General features: G+C 50.9%; 1 protein-coding gene and 1 long non-coding RNA gene across 2 annotated transcripts in view; one reads left to right on the top strand and one right to left on the bottom strand.

Moving 5' to 3' along the window:
* Nucleotides 1–644: 644 nt before the first annotated feature.
* LOC149126085 (uncharacterized) overlaps nucleotides 645–16,613 on the bottom strand; it is a 17,113-nt gene continuing 1,144 nt past the window's right edge. The window contains exon 2 of the long non-coding RNA XR_016236219.1: nucleotides 645–867. This is a non-coding gene — a long non-coding RNA (uncharacterized LOC149126085). The remainder of the gene's footprint in view (nucleotides 868–16,613) is intronic.
* Nucleotides 16,105–16,613, top strand: part of PCDH1 (protocadherin 1) — a 22,876-nt gene continuing 22,367 nt past the window's right edge. The window contains exon 1 of the mRNA XM_089335998.1: nucleotides 16,105–16,129. The gene's annotated coding sequence lies outside the window, so the exon portion shown is untranslated. The remainder of the gene's footprint in view (nucleotides 16,130–16,613) is intronic.

Below are 16,613 nucleotides of genomic sequence, written 5' to 3'. Positions count from 1 at the left end.
GGGCTCCATCCTCATGGAGTTTATAGTCCAGAGAAAAGAGATGCAGGATGACTAATCACAATTACAGTGTTCATGACAAAAAGACTAGGGGATCTACAGAAGAGCATCCATAGGAGATCAAATTCTTTGAAAGGTAGAGAGAGGGAGACATCTTCCATCTGCTGGTTCACTCCCAGAGCTGGCTTAGGCTGAAGCCAGGAGCCTGGAATTCCATCCAGGGGTTCTGTGTGAGCAGCAGAGACCCAAGTACTTGGGCCGTCTCCTGCTGCCTTCTCAGGAGCAGAATGGAGTTGCTGCGACTTGAACTGGAACTTTGATATGGAATGTGGGCTTCTCAAACAGGGGCTTAATGTACTGCACCACAATTTCCACTCCTGCTGAAGAATATTCTATTATATGTTTATACCACATTTGGCTTATCAGTTCATTCACTGATAGATATCTGGGTTGTTTCCACCTTTTGGCTACTGTGAGTGTTACTACTATGAATATTCCTATACAAGCATTAATTCGAGTAACTATTTTCAAGTGTCTTGGGTATACACCTAGGGATGGACTTTCTGGGTCATTTGGCAACTCTGTATTTAACCTTTGTTCCTCCCCCATTTATCTGAAAAGCAGAGAGATAGACAGACACAGAGAAATCTTTCTTTTTTTTTTTTTTATTTGACAGAGTTAGACAATGAGAGAGAGAGACAGAGAGAAAGGTCTTCCTTCCGTTGGTTCACCCCCACAAATGGCCGCCACAGCCGGAGCTATGCTGATCCGAAGCCAGGAGCCAGGTGCTTCCTCCTGGTCTCCCACGCAGGTGCAGCAGTCCAAGCACTTGGGCCATCCTCCACTGCCTTCCTGGGCCACAGCAGAGAGCTGGATTGGAAGAGGAGCAATCGGGACTAGAACCTGATACCCATGTGGGATGCTGGCGCTGCAGGCGGAGGATTAACTGAGTGAGTCACAGCACCGGCCCCAATAAATCTTTCTGTCCAGCCCTTGACAGCCCTTGACAGCCAGGTTCACTAATGCCCTTGACAGCCAGGGCTGACCAGGCAGAAGCCACGAGCCTAGAACTCAACCTGGGTCTTCCACAGAAGTGCCTGAAACCCAAGTAATTGAGCCATCAATCATCTGCTGTCTCCCAGGGTGCTTATTAACAGAAAGCTGGCTTGGAAATGGAGCCTGGACTTGAACCCAGTGCACTCCAATGTGAGGTTTACCCTTTTAAGGAACCGCTGCTGACCCATGTGACAATCCCACTAGGATCGTATGAGGGTTCCAGGGTCCCCACATTCTTGCCAACCCTTATTATTTTCCTTAATTACAGCCATTTAGTGGGTGTGAAGTGGTATCTCATTGTGGTTTTGATTTGCATCTCCCTCAGGACTAATCATGCTAAGCATCTTTCCACACACTTGTTGGCCACTTGTATGCCTTCTCTGGAGAAAGCTCTGTTCAAGTCATTTGCTCATTTTAAAAAACTGAGTTACTTGTCTTTGTTGTTAAGTTGTGAGAGTTCTTTATATATTCTGGATATTAGAAGCTTATTCGACTCATGATTTGCAAATAAATAAATAAAATGAAAAATTTCCTTTTATTTCTGTACAGTCTCTGTGACACACGAATGTTTTTAATTCTGATGTTCAATGTATCCATTTTTTTTCTTTTGTTGCTTGTGGTTTTGGTGTTATTTTTAAGAAACCACTGCCAAATTAAAAGGCATGGAGGTTTACCCTTATGTTTTTTTCCTAAGACTTTTATAGTTTTCATCCTTTGATTCATAATGAGTTATATTTTTTGCTTGCCCTTTTTTTTTTTTTGACCACTAAATTTGTTGCATAACACTAGGAAACGAACCGAGGACCAGAGATGGTGCAGGTGTGATGGAAGCGGCTCTCCTGCTTGTGCCTATGACCCAGCAGATGCAACAGAACCCCAAGAGTCTACTGCAGCCAGGGCTGCTGGTGGGGCATCTAGGAATCTCTGACTGCACAATCGTGATGTAGATGCCCAGAGTTTTTATTGCAACTCTTCTTTCTTACACAAATCACACATTCATACTTTGGAAAAACAGCTCCTGGGCTTGTCCTTGGTCTCTGATAGGCACCAAATGCCTGACCTGGGATGTCGAGTGGACATGTGACTCCCATTTATTACAGAGATGTCTTCAGGGGTGCACAGGAGCAGCAGATGGAAGAGGTGGATAGGGCAAAGCATGTGGGAAAGAACACGGTGCATCCGTGCCCCTTCCAGGCATGCCAGCCTCCAGGTAGCTTTGTGTGTTCAGCTATTGGGAAACTCTTTAGTGAGTTAATTTTTGTGTATAGTGTGAGATAGTTCAGTATTTTTTTTTTTTTTTGGCACGTGGATATTGAATTGCCAACAATCTGCTGCCCAGAGATGCATGCATTTATTTGTGAACTCTCAATTCTTTTTTAACATCTTGTATTTCAAAATTATTTATATCACATTTATTTGAAAGGCCAGTGACAGAGAAAGAGAGAGAAACATCTTCCATCCACTGGTTCACTCCTCAAGGGCACATGGCAGTGAGGGCTGAGCCGTGTGGAAGAGAGGAACCCAGCAATCAGTCGGGTTCTCCCGCATGGGTGGCAGGGACCCAAGTGCTTCAGCTGTCATCTGCTGCCTCCCAGGTGTGCACGAGCACGAGGCTGGACAGGAAGCAGAGGTGGGACTTGATCCCAGGCACTCTAGCATCCCAAGCGGCAGCTCACGCACTGTGGTACAAGGCCCACCCTTGGACTGGCCATTCTATTCCCTTTAAATACATGTCTGCCTTTATGCCAATAGCACACTATTCTGACTGCTGCAGTTACATAATAAGTTTTGAAATCAGGAAGTGTGAGACCTCCAATTTTGTTCTTCTTCGAGATTGTTTCGGATCTTTAAGGCCCCTTGCAATTCCACATGAATTTTGGGATCTACTTTTCCATTTCTGGATGGTGTCAAAATCTCTGAAGGTAGGGCCCAGGAATCTACTTTAAAAAAAAAAAAATAGCGGGAGGTATTTGTCACAGTGGTTAAACTGCTGCCTTGTTGGGGTGCCTGGGTCTGAGTCCCAGTTCTGCTCCTCATTCCTGCTTCTTGACAATGCACAACCCAGGTGGCAAGACTGTGGTCCAAGTACCTGGGTCCACGAGAGAGATGTGGACTGAATTCCTGGCTATTTCAGGCATTTGGAAAGTGAACTAGCACATGCAAGGTCTAGCTCTCTCTCTCTGTGTGCCTTTTATATATTTAAATTTAATCCAGGATTAAAATTTATCATCTGAACTGTTTTTAAGTGTGCAGTTCTACAGTGTTCCGTGCACTCACAATGCTGTAGAAGTCTACAGAACTTTTTCATCATGCAAAACTGAAACGCTGTCTCCCCTAAACAGCGGCTCCCATTCCCTTCTCCCCCTGGTGCTGACGACCACCACTTCCTCTATGCCTGTAGAACTGACTCCTCTGCACACTTCATGTTATTTATCTGTTTATGAATGGTGCACTTCACTTCGTACAGTGTCGTCAGGTTTCATCTGTGTCGTGGCATGTGTCACAACCCCCTTCCTTTTTGAAGCTGATGACAGTACCTTGTGTGTATAAATCACATCTCGTCTGTCCCTTCAGCTGTTGATGAGCACTTGGGCAGCATCCGCCTCTGGCTCTTGCGAGCATGGCTGCTACAAACGTGGGTGTGCAAATATCTCGAGACCCTGCTCTCAGGCCTCCTCATTTACACCAGAACTGGAATTGCCAGGCCACACGGCAAATCTGTGCTTAATTTCTTCAGGAATCACTCTACTATTTCCCATGCTGAACCATTTTATGTTAAACAAAAGTTCCAGTTTCTCCATATCCTTGCCAGTATTTATTTATTTTTTCCTTAAATAGTATGAGTTTGTGTTTTTGAGGACTTTTTTAAATTTTGGAATAATTTTAGATTTACAGAATAGTTGCGAAGACAGTACAGAGAGTTCTTGTGTCTCTCACTCAGCTTCTGCTTCCCCTAAGGAAGCAGCACTTGGTCAACAGTGAGCGTCTGTTTTGTAATGAGCACACACGCGTGCACACAGGCACACACACAGCAGTTGTTGCATACACTCAAGTTTGAGAGCCACTGATCTAGGGGTCAGCAAAGCCCTTCCAGGGAAACACATTTCAGCTGTTACTTGAAAGATGAGTGTGAGTGAAGGGAAGGAGATGAGATCCAGGCCTTGGGAACAAGCTGTGCCAAGGCCTGGGATAATAAAGAACTTGGAGCATTTGAGGATAATCCTAATGGCCATAGTGGTAATTTATTGACTCATCATCGCCAAGCACTGGTAAGCCCCTCCGAACATTATTTCACCTAATTTTTCACAGCCGTCTTATAAACCGGGGAATATTAGCATTTCTGTTTTATAGATGAAATAACTGAGAATCAAAGGGAATTACTGGCCCAAGGCCACCCAACTGTAAGGTGGCAAGTGGAAGATCTGAACTCGGGTCTTTCTTGCCCGGTGCCTCCTTTCCTGCCAGGCCCCAGAAAAGTTCATTCACCGCTTGAAGGAAGAAGCCAAGCATGAAGTAGCTGGCTTTCTGTACCCCTCACCTACCCTCTGCACCCTGCTCCCCCCGCTACTCATCCCTCAGGGCTCGAAAAACCTGCTCCTTACTGGTATTCTCTCTCATGTAATTTGCAGTTACATGAATGAGTAGAAATAAACAGCATTAGGAACAACTTCTGACCATACACTCATTCACGTGTGTTTCTGTTTTAAGCCTGTCCTTCTCACTGCACTATTAAGCCCAGGAAAGTGAGGATCTGGTTCACTACTGTCAGTGTGCTTACTAAGTATTGAGTATTTGAAGAAAGATAGAAAATCAACAAATACCTTTTAGATGTTGAATGAGTAATTTTTAGTTTTGAGAAAGAAGAAAGTCAAATGGGTTGTAGACTATCACTTAATATATCAACCGTGGGTTCCCTCTCCTCCACAAATACTTCAGCCTCACTGGCTCAACTGTCAGACTCACACACAGCACCAGTAGCTTTTGATTCTGTGCAAAGAGATACAGCAGAGAGCTTGTTTGTTGAGAGGTTCAAGTTCAGGGATGGGGACAGGAAGCCCGTACCTGAGGGTACCATCAAGAAGGAGACAGAACAGCACCCCAGCAACTGTAGAAAGCCCACCGCCTGCGAGGAGAGAAGGGCACAGGAGGCCCCCAGCCACTCCCTACTCAAGGATTCCGCCTTGCACTGCAGCGCCAGAGAGCGAGCGGAGTGACCAGGCTGCAGGTGGAGACTTCACTCCTTCCCCAGTGCCTCGGTGCTGAATTAGCTTTGTGTCAGTAGCACGTCTGCAGCTGAATGAGAGGAGCTCACACAGTGCAGCGGGTGGCCCTTGCTGAGTGGAATGGGGGTGAATGTGAGCCTATGATTTCTGTTTGTCTTGTGCCAGTCAGTACCTTTCCAGTCCGCTGTTAATATGAAGGAGCTCAGCCCCTCAGCCCTGACGGGCAGATAATCCCAGCCTCTGCCTCTCATGATCGTAGTGGACACTGGCAGAGTGGGCAGTGGAGAGAAACACAGAAATGCATATGTTTGGCCTTTGACTCACAGGGGCTCTCAGTCACCACAGATTATACTGTGGTCCACAAACATCTGTTCCTGTGCCTGGAAGTATATACAGTCATCGCACACACATGTGCATACATACAAACATACATTCAGAGTCTTCATAAAGATGCACTTACCAGGGGCCCAGGAACAAAATATGGAAGCTGCCAATATTTTAAAGCATGATTTTTTGGGGGCTGGCATTGTGGTGTATGGGGTTAAACCTCCATTTGTGATGCTGGCGTCCCACACTAGAGTGCCAGTTCGAGTCCTATCTGCTCTGCTTCCGATCCAGCTCCCTGCTAAAGTGCCTTGGAAAGCAGCAGCAGCAGCAGATAGCCCACGTGTTTGGACCCCTGCCACCTATCTGGCAGACCCAATTGGAGTTCTAGGCTTCTGGCTTTAGCCTGGTCCAGTCCTGGCCTTTGAGGCCATTTGTGTAGTGAACCGATGGATGGGAGATCTCTCTCTCTCTGTATGTGTCTGTCTCCCCATCTCTCTCTGTCATTCTGACTTTCAAATAAATCTTTAAGGAAAAAGATGATTTCATGCCAATTTTAAAGCCTTTTCCTCCCACCTTCACACTGATACTTTCTAGAAGTGCCAACTAGCTTGCCCCTGACACTTGGCAGAGATGGATGACCTGGAATGGCTAAAGTCAAGGACAGGAATCCAACTGCTGGAGGTTCCTGTGCATGTGGGGACAGTCTTCCTTCTCTCCCCACCCCTCCATGGCTGGCATATCCCTGAATTTCAAGTTATTTCTTTTGCTTGGCCCAGATGCTAAAACTATTAATTATAGTTCTGCATTTATCCCTACACACCTGCACTGACATTCACAGTCACAAACATTCACTCATACTCCTACACACACACACTCCACACCCAGAGGCACGCCTCCTAGCCACATGGTGTGGTTTGAAAGCGGGTGAGAAAGCTTCCCGATGCTATCAGCTGGTCACACGCCTCTCAAAAACTCCCACCATTAAATATTTATCCCTTTGGGAGTCCCCAGTTAAGAATCAAATACCTCTGGTCAAAGCAACACACCATAAAGTTATCATCTAACATTTTGGCAGGAACTCACTTCTGCCCAGGGAACTTCCTCTCCTCGGCTGGCTGACTCCTTCCTCATTCATCAGGTGTGAACTGGCCTTCCCAGCCCACCACCTGCCCCCAACTAACCAGGGATGGCAAGTTCCCCCATTGGCCACCCTCATTACTCCCTGTCACTTCCCTTGGAAGCACCGATTGTGACTGTAGTTAAATGATGGATTGTGTGACTGGTGTGACTGTGTTTGTATAGTTTGTAGCCTCATAGATTGCTCTTCACTGTACCCCGGAGCTGGTGCAGTACCTGGCACAGAGTAGATGTTCCACCAAACTGAAAGGAAGTTGGAGGGTTTGGGGAAAGGAGAGCCGACACGGAGGGAAAGCGCAGGGGGCCTCTGAGGATCCCCCAGTCTCCCCGCTCCTCGCTGGCCAGGGTGCATTAGTCAGCTTGGTCATAATTGGATTCAGTTTCTACCCTCTTAGAACCGTTAATGCATGACACTGCAGTTTCAACATCTTCACGAGTTTGGAAACACAACCTCTTTCACTTCGTAGCACAGGGTAACACTGTGTCCTCCTCCCTGGGGCGGGATAAGTGTCCAGTGGGCCCTCACAGGAGCAGCATTTGTTATAAGGAGTCAGAGACCTCTCAGCCACAGAGAACAGATGTGAGAAGCATCCTGGCCTGGTCTGGCTCCCCTACGTTTCTAGAACATGATTAAGAACTCATGATTCTGAAGCAAGCCTTGGGTAAGGACAAGGCTCCCTATGCTTCCTTGTAGTCAGAGAACTTGTAAGAATAACAAAAGTAGAATCGACTAGTTATCATTTATTGAAAGCTCACTCTCTGCCAGGCACCGGGCTATGCACTGTCTGCACATATTTTTATATAACTATCTCAATTCTCACAACCATCTCGTATGGTAAGTACACTGCTATTTCCATTTTTACACATGGGGCAACCCACTTGGAGAGAATTAGTAATGACCCGAGGTCACACAACTAGGAAGCGACTGAGCCAGGGCGGGAGTCTGAGGTCCAGCTTTTAACCACCAGGATGTGTTACCTTCCCTATAAGCCCTGGAGAAGAGACCAGACTCTCCATACTCACTCAACAGCTACACACTGGTGCCATTTAATGAACTTGGGACTTGTTCACTATCTTGGACGAGACCACTATTTCCTTATCTTAGAACCACTAGCACCTGGCTTCTGATTGCTGGAATTAGAGGAGAGATGTCAAAATATCTGGAATTGCAGGTGGAAGCAGATGCAGACATCTTGAAGGCACTCGTTCTTCAAAACTCCCTAGCAAGTCACTCCTGGGTTCCTGGCCCTGCTACTGGAGACAGGGGTCAACGAAGTGGCACAGAGAGGTTAAGTCACTGCCTGCAATGCCAGGATCCCATATCAGAGCACAGGTCAGAGTCCTGATTGCTCCATTTCCAATCCAGCTCCCTGCTAATGCACCTGGGAAAGCAGCAGGAGATGGCCCAAGTCCCTGTGCTCCTGCCATCCACATGGGAGACCTGGATGGAGTTCCAGGCTCCTGGCTTTGGCCCAGAACTACCGTGGCTGTAGTGACCATTTGGGAAGTGAACCAGTGGATGGAAGATCTTTCTTTGTCTTTTCGTCTTTCCCTCATTCTCTGTTGCTCTGCCTCTCAAAAATAAATCTTTTTTAAAAAGAAAGATGGGCCCACTTTGAGTCTTTTCCCTCTGCATTTCTCTTCTCCTGGGCACACAATTTGGAATAATAGCCTTGATGTGACAAGTGAGCCACATAAAACAAAAACAGCTGGTGTGAGAGAGGAGCAGCCGCTGTGGGGGGACCTGGTTTTCTTGGGGCTGCACTCAGAGCTCTGCATAAAGTGAGGGCTGCACTTTTCTGACCTTGGGTCATGGTCTCTCCTGTTCCCCTCTCTCCCCAGCGCACCAGCTTTAGCTTCACTGCTCCAGTGATCCTCAGAGTTTGACCTCCACAGCCCCAAATTAGACCTGGAGTCAGTCTGAGCTACACAGTCCCAGACTCACACTATTAAACTTGGTCGGAAGCAGACCCCTCTGGCTCCTCCTTTCAGCCTGCATTGATCCTGGTGTTATCTCCTCTAGTCTGTGAACTCTTACAGGGCAGGGTCCACATTAGTGTTGAGGGTGGTCAATTACCATGCAGGCTCTCTCCCTCCTGCCTTCTAATGTGTTACTGAGACTGGAATGCTACGCTACATTTCCCTGGCTCCCTTACAGTCAGGTGTACTTAAAAGATAGAAAGAAGGAAGAGGCCCTTTCCTGCTATTTTGGGCTTGTGGCTGGCAAGCCGGATCAGGTGGATACAGGCTCTCCCGTAACAGCCATGCCAGCCTCCTGGTCTCTGCTTCCCTGTTCCTGACCAGCAAACTTCTGGCACTTTGTTCCTGTACTCAGTAGTTCCAGGGGTGGCCTTCTGAGTCTCCATTTTACCAGTCACAGCAGACTTATTAGCTCTCCTAGTGTAGTTTCTAGGAATCCATTCCACAAGCCCTTCCAACAATTTTGTAAGCCTTCATTCTCTATACTAAATTTCCCTCAGTCTAAAGTATCTAGAAGAGTTTCTGTTTTCTGCACTGACAACCAAGTCCCAGATTGTTGTTAGATGATGCCATGGAGAAAATGAAAGGAAAAAAGAAGCCACTATTGGGCCAGCTTCGTGGCTCAGTGGGTAAAGCCAGCATCCCATATGGGCACCTGTTTGAGTCCCAGCTGCTCCACTTCTGATCCAGCTCCCTGCTAATGTGACTAGGAAAAGCAGCAGATGATGGCCCAAGTGCTTGAGCCCCTACCACCCACGTGGGAGATCTAGATGGAGTTTCAAGTTCTTGGCTTCATTGTAGCTCAGCCCCAGCTATTTTGGCCATTTAGGGAATGAATGGCCAGAGCTGGGCAGGTGGGAGGCCAGGAGCCAGGAGCTTCTTCTGAGTCTCTCATGTGGGTGCAGGGACCCAAGCATTTGGGCCATCCTCCACTGCTTTCCTGGGTGCATTGGCAGGGAGCTGGATCAGAAGTTCATCTGGGTTTCAAACCAGTGCCCATATGTGATGCTGGCACTGCAGGTGGCAGTTTAACCTGCTATGCCATAACACAGTCCCCCAAATCACATGGTGTCTATGGAATAAATGTCACTTTCACACCATTGTAAAGTTAAAAAAAAAGAAAATTGTTAAATTGAACCATTGCAAATCATCTGTACATTATTATAAGTCAACTTCTCTTACTAATAACCAGTAAGCTTTCCCATTCAGAACAAAAGATATCCAAACTCATAATGTCATACATATTAAATGTGTGAAGTTCTTTGTATACCACCTATATCTCAAATAAAATTCTTTTTGGGGTGAGTGTTTGGCACAGCAGGTGGGATACTGCTTGGGATACCTAACAAACCCTATCAAAGTACCTGGGTTTGAATCTCAGCTCCATGTCTGATTTCAACATCTTGCTGATATGAATTCTGGGAGGCAGCAGGTACTTGGGTCCTTGTTATCCATGTGGGAAACCTGGATTGAATTCTGGGCTACTGACTTTAGCTGGCCCAGCTCCAACTGTTGCAGGCATTTGGGAATTAACCAATAGATAGATCTCTGTATGTTTTCTCTTTCTCTCTCTCTCTTTCTCTCTCTCTCTCTCTGTGTACCTTTCAAATAAATAAAAAATAAACTTTAAAAATGTTAAATAAAGCTGTTTAAAACAACAAATCTCCAGAAGGATAGAGGCAGGCACAGAGCAGATAGATAGGCAAAGAAATAGATTTATATTTCAAGGTTTGTCTGGCCTATATATAGGAAATAGGCAAACAAGCACACAGTTAAGACGTGGGAGTCTGCTGTAGACTCACTGTCGAATGTGAATTTATGTGTGTGTTCCTCAGACATGCCCGCATGCGCACACACATGCACATGCACACACACACACACACCATGATTTAAGATTCTGTCTCCTAGTTTAAAAACTCAACCCTTCTTCACTATGATGGCCCCAAATGGGATGAAGAATGATGTGGAAGATAAAAGATTCCTACGTGTTAGGAAGATAAGAATTGAGGTGAAATCATAAGACTACAGTGGAAGAAGGAAAATGGAGTGAGACTAATGCAGGAAGGGCTGAGGTGGGTGGGAGGGTACAATGGGAGTGAACTCAGGTGGAAAGGAGGTGAATGAAATGCTGTTGGAGGGACAGAGAGGCAAGAACGGCAACTTTTCACTCCTGGATAACTTAGTCTCTTTTGCACAGTGCCTGAAAAACAGTAGGCATTACATAAACACCCACTGAGCTGCAGAACAAAGTCAGAGAGCCTGGGGGAGGGAAGATCACACAGAATGGGGGGTGGTGGCAATGACCACCACCATTGACAGAATTGTATATAAGCCAGATGCTCTACTAAGCTTGCATGCATTACCATTTTAAATCCTACCAACACTCTGCAAGGTGACTATTACTGTACCCATTTAATAGGTGAAAAGACTGAGGCTCAGATAGTTTAAGTTACTCGGTCACTAGGGTAGTAAGGGGCAGAGACAGGATTTGAATTCTGACTTCTCTAACTTTAAAACCAGAATATCTCACCACCATACTGTAATATTCCTCTTTGAGTTCATGCCCCCATACTGCCCCCACACACACAAGTTTAGAGGGGATGCTAAACAACATGATGGGAGATATGGCCTATCAGTGAGGAACTAAGAGAGGAGGGATGGGGGCACTCCTCCCTCCACCCCGCCCAGCTGAGGGACCGCATTAAAGTCTCATCTCCAACAATACAAAGAAAAACAATTTGAAACTTAATCATCTCCCAGAATTATGATCCCTCCCCGCAGCAGGGAGCACATTAGCAGAGCTGAGAAATGATAATTCAGCAGCCCCCAGCCCAGCAGGGAGGGAAAGAGAGGCGGAGGGAGGGAGAGGGAGGAAAACAGAGGCAGAGATGCAGGGAGGGGTTCGGGGAGGGTGAAGGTGCGGGGCCTGACCTCTGATGGTTGTTTTTCCTGCCCAGGTCTAAGACGGGGCTCAGGGGAGTGGTCTGGGTGTCTACAGTGCTGCTCAGATGGGGCAGAGGTCAGGCTGTGTCCCAGGTCGGTCCTCAGCACCGTGGGTCTCCACCTCGGGGGCTGCAGCCAAGCCCACCCAGGCCATGGGGGCTTTGTGGTCTTAGCCCAGGTTGGAGAATACTCGCGAGACAGCAGGCGGGTGCTGAGGCCGCCTCATCCGATGACGCCTAGGAGAACGAGCCACCTTTCAGGACCCGAGGTGCTGGACAGCTCCAGGCCCCAGAACCGGCTCAAGAGCACAGGCGACAGGGTCCAGGCGCGGCTCCCCCACCAGCAGCAGAGGCGCGCAGGCTGCCGGGAGCCCCTGCGAGGGGGTTGGGGTCACACAAGGGTCCCAATGGAGGTCTGGTGAGGGCTTTGAGCCCCGCAGCCCCGGGGGAACCTCTCCAGACGCATTCCTTCCTTCTGAGTCGAGACCCCTCGCTCCCCACACCACTCCCCCCACCCCGCCCGGGACAATGGTGCCTTCAGCCCCCACAGATGAATGGCGTCTTTGAGAGCCGCACGCCATGGGGTCAGCGGCGGCCACCGGGTCCTGGGGCGGCACAGCCTCCCTATCTAGGAGCTGCAGCTCCAGGGAGGGTGTCGAGCTCTTGGGGGAGGGAAGGTACCCCGTGGTCCCTGTCTAACGACTGAGGGGTCCTGGAAAAGAGAACCCAGGCCAGCAGTTCTAGGTCCAGAACAATTTTAAGGGGGTGAGTGGGGAGGACCCCTCTCTCCCTGTGCCAGGAAAAGGGACAGTGTGTGCCCCTTCTCAGGAAGCAGCAGGGAAAGCTGTGTGGGGAGAGAACCTAGCAAGCTTTTGCCACCTCTGTCTCCCCTCCCCAAGCAGGGCCCCGCCCTCTGTTTGGAGAGGCAGCGCCCCTTCTCTGGGGCCCTGTCCCTTCATCTGGAGCTGCCTCCCAGGCCTGGTCCCTCCTTCCTGCTCCTGTCTTCCCCCGCACTGCACAGCCTACCAGGTTTCTATGGAAACAAGCTAGGAAGGCTCTGCCAGGAGGCCAAGGCCACTACTGCTCTTGGGGGGATGGAGGGATAGAAACTGCAAGTGAGGAGCGGAGGTGAGTTCTAGCCGTTCCCAGCAGGGGGTGGGGATCGGATTGGCAAGCAGTGAGACTCCCACTGGGGGTGGGGGCAGGGCAGCAGGGAGAGGGGACAGGGTTAACAGTGATGTGACTGAGACATGGGTGCAGCGCTCCTTCTCATTCCCCCAACTCCCAGTGCTCCAGACAGCTAGGCAAGTGCCTCAGAGGGGAGGTCAGTGGGTGAGAGAGGAAGGGAGATGGGTGATGCCTTTCTCCTCATGTGAGGCTCCATCCTCCTGCCCCTCCTGGAGCCACGTCCACGGAGAGGAAGCCTCAAGAAATGGGAGGAGAAGTTGGAGGGAGCTGTGGTGTTCAGGGTACCTAGGAATTCCACAGGGCAGGCGGCGCCAGAGCTGGCCAGAGGCCTGGGAGTGCCAGGCACATTTACAACATCTCTCCCTAGCACCCCCCCCCCCAATCAGGGTAGACCTGGAGGCTGGCGGCTCCTCAGGCTGATGGGCTGTAAGGTCAGGAAAGTGCAGGAGGCACAGTGGGGGTTAGGGGCTAAGAAAGGGGAATAAGTCTAAGGCAGGAGGGGAAGGGAGGGGAGGGGTGCAGACAGGTGTGGAGCATTAGGCAGGGTGCTTCTTAGAGCCTCCCCTGGCAGCTGCTGGGAAGTGGGCCTGACCCCTTCCCAAGGCTCCTACCTCAGGCCAAGCTGCCTCTTGGCCAGGGACTGTTGGAAATCTTGGAGTCCTGGGAGAATATGCCGTGAGGGTCTCTTGAGAAAGGGCCTCTCAGATTATCAGAGGTTCAGGTTCTTTCCTGGGGAAGAGGTTGGGGTGAAAGGGGTCCCCCGGGAGCTTAGGGTTTCCTGGATCTGAGCCATTGGCTCTCTCATCCATAGCTCCCAGCACAGTCCTCTTGGTGTTTGCTTATTTTGGTTATTTTTTGATCAGATATTTTGGCACTGTGCACACTGCCTCCTGTTGCCATGGCAGCCGTGACAGGGGCTGAGGCACCGTGAGAAAAATACCAAAATTAATGAGTGAGCGAAAGTGCAGTCGAGAGAAAAACAAGGTTAAAAAAAGAGTTAAAACAGTAATGAAAACAGGCTTCCCAGCTCCACAGCTGAGCAGCTGCTGAGGCCTCCCCAGAGCAACAGCCCCCGCCCAGGCTGGAGCTCCTGGCATCTCCCAGACCTCAAGGCAGGACTTAGTCACCTTCCCCCATCCAGCCAGTCACAGACCCAGCAATGGCCACTTGGGAGCCATCCGAAGCACAACTGTGCCTCAGCTCCTACAGCAGGTCAGCTCCCATCTCAGGCAGCATCCTGCCTCCCCAAACACCATCCCAGGCAACAGCTTCCCATCTCCTAGACAACAGAGGCTCAGCTACAGCTCCCACACAACAGTGGTCCAGTTCTGTTACCAGCAAATGGCCTCCCAGCTATACTCCAGCTTCAAAGCTGTAGCTGCAGGCGAAACAGCATCCCAGCCAGAGTCCTGCACATAATAACAGCCCAGCCACAATCCTGGGCAACAGCATCTTAGCTACAGCCAATCCCTAGTATGCTGTCATCACAGCTAGAGCTTCAGGACCAATAGCATCCCAGCTACAGCCCTGTACACAACCGCAGCTCTGCTCTTATCCCAGGTAACAGCCTGCCTCCCAGGTACAGGCTCCTATCAACAGCCTCTCCTCTCCTACAGCATAGGCAGCGGATAAAGCTACAGCCGACCTACGTCATATTAACAGGGAACAAACGGCTTTTTTAGCTATAGTCAATCTCAGGTGTGCCAGCTTCATATCTAGTGCTTCGGGTCCAACAGCATTTCAGTTCTCTTCCTCGACACACACACACACACACACACACACACACACACAGTGCGGGGGGAGAACACTTGGCAACAGCCCCTCAAGTAATGTGATTGTCTGGCTATAGCTTAGGCACACCAGCATTAAACCAAATCCTGCTACCACCAGCGGCAACTGTCTTTCTGCTACAGTTCCAGACCCTACAACCTCCTGCTCCTCTTAGCTGCTGCCCCTCCCAGGGACACACATCGCACAGTGCACAACCACTCCCACACCTAGCATCACCCAGACTCCAGTCCCTGGTCAGTCTCAGCTGGAACCTTGCTCAGGCTTGTCCACCAGGTCCTCTTCCCAGTCTGGCACCGGCCAGGAGACTGGCTTCTCTCCCCTTCAGATGCCTCTTCATCGCTCCCCAGCCATCCTCTCCCCCGTCCCTGCCCTGTTGCCTGCCTTTCATGCTGGGAACACAGGCTCCAGTCCCGTGTCTACCTTGCCCTGGGCTGAGGTCCCCACAGAGCCCAGCCTGGCTGCTGGGCGAGGTGAGAAAGCCCACCCTGGTGTTGCCGCCCCAGCCCCGTGCTGCTCCGGCCACTTGGTGCAGGATTTGGGTTTGATGGTTGTGGAGCGGGGAGGATGGAGGAGAACATCTGGGAGATTAGCATTTCCTGCCCGGCTCTGCGGCTGCCGATCCTGCTCAGCCCTCAGCCCTGAACACGGGAGGAGAACAGAGGAGTCTTTGAGTGGCTCCCAGCAAGCAGACCGGGGAGGGTTGGCTGCAGTGGGCAGCAGGCGCATGCTGGGGGCAGGGAGGCTGGGGCAGCTCTTCCATGGAAGATTTCTTCTCTCTGGGCCACTGATTCCTTCTTTCGGAACTATGCTCAGTGATGGGGAAAAGTGTGAGCTTTGCAAGGGACAGGGAGAAACCACCTACAGGACAGACCCTCCTTGTACCATCTCCCATTTGGAGTCCCCCACCTGGGATCCTGGAGCTGAGCGGGGGTGGGGGGCAGGGACTAGGGCAGAGGGGGAGCCCAGCTGAGGGAGGCTGCTCTGGGGGAAACAGGGGGCAGCCCCTGCTTGCCCTCTTAGCTGGCCAGAAAGCCCACCCTTACCGTAGAAGGCGTCCCACAGATGGAAGCCAGTGCAGGTGAGAGGTGGAGGCAGAAGAAACAGATGACAGCCCAGAGGTAGGAATGGGGGTACTGGGGGTGGGGGTGGGGAAAAATGGACCAGGATCAGAGGCTGCAGCAAATAGACGCTCAGACACCAGTCAACCCATGACAAAGGTCTTTACACCCAGCGGCCAGGCCTTGCCAAGCACCGCCTTTTTCATTCTGACCTGGAGCACTGGGCCCCTGCGCCGGGCGGGAGGTCCTCTTGAACCCGGGATCCGTGGGGTCCTGGGTTGGGGGGGTGGGGGGGCACCAAACCCTGGCGCAAGAAAGGGAGTGCCCTAGACGCTCGGCGGCCTCTAGATGGCGCCAGAGAGCCGGCGCTGGGCGGGAGACACCGAGTATTCGAGTGTGAGGCTCTGCGTGTGCCTCCGAGTGTGACTCGGTGAGTGTGACAGGGAGCGTGTGGCACTGCGAAGGCGGGTGACACAGGCCGTGACACTGCGGGGTCTCGCGGGGTAGGGACCCGCTCCGCTGTGTCGCCGGCCGAGCGTGAGGCCGCGCGCGTCTCCACCCCCGAGCAGGTGGCTGGGGGCCCTGACGGAGCCTGCGCCCAGGGGTCGCCCCACACTCATCCCCGTCTGCCTCCCTCACCCTCACTTTGGGGCCCCGGGGGGGGGGTCACCGTCTGCCCCTCTCACAGTCCCCTCCGGGCCCCACCTCCGGCTCTCTGCGGCCGATGAGGCTGACCGCTCTGCGGCTCCGGCCGGGGGAGGGGCGGACTTCCCCGGGCGCCGCGGGCTCTGCGGGGGTCTGGGCGGGAAGTGACTCTGGAGGCGCAGGTGCCCAGGGGGGAAGGCACCAGCGGAGACGTTTGGCGGCGTCGCCTTCCCGGGGGCAGAGTGGGGACAGGTGCCTGAGTGGGGTGA

This window comes from Oryctolagus cuniculus, chromosome 6 (assembly GCF_051225735.1).
Source record: "Oryctolagus cuniculus isolate XC-2025 breed Fujian yellow rabbit chromosome 6, ASM5122573v1, whole genome shotgun sequence".
NCBI classification, from domain to species: domain Eukaryota; kingdom Metazoa; phylum Chordata; class Mammalia; order Lagomorpha; family Leporidae; genus Oryctolagus; species Oryctolagus cuniculus.
Note: the sequence above shows the minus strand (reverse complement) of the source record. Positions and strands in the feature narration are given on the sequence as shown.